Here is a 2,503-nt window from a genome sequence, read left to right as displayed (position 1 = left end):
ATGGGTCCCAGGACAGAGCCTTGAGGGACCCCACTGGTCACAGGGCACCACAATGAGTGACTGCCTTCAATTACAACCCTCTGGGTCTGACCACGGAGCCAATTTTGCAGCCAGTGGATCGTGGTGGGGCCAAGGCCAGAACTGGCCAGTTTGGCCAAGAGGTGATCATGGGATACCAGATCAAAAGCTTTTTTGAAGTCAAGATATATGACATCAATCTCTTCTCCCTCATCATCTTCAGAAAGCAGAGAGAAATTCTTCCACTCCACTACAAAAACCTTTACCTCAGGTTCCCAATAGTTCATGCCAAACCAGCTGCAAAGGAGCAGGAGAAGGCTGTCCTGGGATATTCCCAAGAGTTGCAACAGCTCAGACAAGCAGTCCTGGGGTTTGGGAGGGAAAGGATTCTCCCTAGCTCTCTGAGACTGCCGTGGGCTGGGGGACCGTGAGCTGAGGTGGAGAGGAAGTCCCCAACACCCCCCATATTGGGTTGTATGGGTAGACATCCAGCCAACAGGACTCCTTCCCCCACACATGCAATGTAGACCCTGGCTAGGGGCATCTGGGGGCCTATTCCCATTCCCCCCATCCCTATGAGCTGACAGATACAGGCAGGAAAGAAGAATAGGGGTGAGACAGCCCCTGCTCCATTAGACTGCCTCACCCAGAACTGCAAAGCATCTTGGGATGTTGGGGGACTGTGAGTTAACCAGAAAGTATCTGAGACAGAAGTTCCATAAACCAGTTTGATCTAAATCAGTTAGTCTGAAACTACATGCAACCAGGTTTCTCTTCAAAAGGTGTTGAACAATTTGGAAGTGATCTATGTGTAAAGGACTTCTGTTCTGTTACAGGTTTAAATCAGTTTCCAACCACTTAAACTGGCTTATGTTTAACTTTTGTCTCTAGCCTCCAAGTCTATTTATAGCAAATTGACAAAGGAGGCTGCAGATTACAGAAGATCATACTTCTATGAACAAGCTAATGTACAAGGTGCCACCTTGCCCTGCCTTGTGCCCAATTTCAGACTAGCCTGGCTAACTACCACTCTCTAAAAATTTTTATGTTACCAATGGATTGTTAATGGAATACATTAAAACTAAAAATTATTCACTGAAGAAGAGAATCACTAATAATTTCATATAATGAATATAAATGTAGCAAATGTCACTGTTTTGGGGTGAAAATATATCATTCATTGACTATGTTATAAATTATTAATTATTTACCAGGCTTCCTTTAAAATACCGTATTTAAACCAGCTGATGGAAATTTCAGTTCACAGGATATGTGAGAAGTATGATAAAGGGAATTTCTGCTTGTTACTAGGCAAAAGTGAATATAAAATCTGCACCACAACTCACAGGGAACAGAACAATGAGTAGGTTTAGCTCCCTTGCTGCCACTACTCAGTCGCTTACTGCAAGAACACACTTCCCCCACCTTCATTCTACTTTTCAAAAGCAAAGTGCATATTTTACCCGAGGGTATACATGAGAAACTGTATTCCTCAGAAGAAAATTTTTCCTCAGCTTTCATCCTGAATTTTTCTTGCATGGAAAGTATGGTATATGATAACATACCAGTAGTACATCACATAACAAAGACGTTTTCATCTGTACAGCAAGAAAGGTAGGAGGTTGAATGTTGCAGTAGATTAATGCAGTAGCCTTTCACCTGTGGAAACGTACACTCAAGTCATGTTCTAAAGGTCAAAAAGAAAATTAGTTTTTTGATCTCTCAGTGTATGGTTAAGAAAGGTGTACAATTGGAAAAGCAAGAGGCTGACAGATGAAGGTTGAGGTGCATTGGCAGAGTTGTGTGTAGAAATTTACTCCTCCTTAATATACTTAATTTAGGACTTCTTGTGTGTATAAATGAAAGCATGTACATAAATCTTTAATAGTCCAGTGATTTACACAGTGTGTCTGACAGCACTATTCATCCCTTGTTTTTGCAAACATAGACATTTAAGGGCATATTTTAATCTATTGTAAAATGACCCTCCTTTCTCTGGTCCCTATGATACAAAATTTGTCCTGATCTTCATACCATGTAATTATTTCAACATCATAGTGTTGCACTAGAAATGAATTAGGGAATAATCTGGGGTTATCTCTAGAGAAGCCCAGATATATTTCCTTGTAAATTTGTGGCAGAAATGTTTTAAAATATAGTTTGGATATATTGTTTGAATATTCTGCATTTTATGCACTATTTATAATTAAAATGATTCATAAGCATCTCAGTACAAAATCTGAAGGTGATCTCTAATATGAGCAAAGCAGTTTTTGTTAAAAAGTGTCTAAGGGATATATAAAATGTATACATTTAAAAAATTAAAAGAAAACATAGAGATACCAGTACTAGCTATTCTAGTTCTTCATTTGTGTTTCTTTAAAGACTTGTATGGACATATGTGCCAGACTAACATATCACCTTCCCAAGTATTTTGAAATAAAAAAGCAATATTACCAACTCTCTTTCTTCTTACTGAGCTTCT

Source organism: Crocodylus porosus, unplaced genomic scaffold, assembly GCF_001723895.1.
Source record: "Crocodylus porosus isolate Cpor-Errol unplaced genomic scaffold, CroPor_comp1, whole genome shotgun sequence".
In the NCBI taxonomy this organism is placed as follows: Eukaryota; Metazoa; Chordata; order Crocodylia; family Crocodylidae; genus Crocodylus; species Crocodylus porosus.
This window is presented reverse-complemented; position numbering follows the sequence as displayed.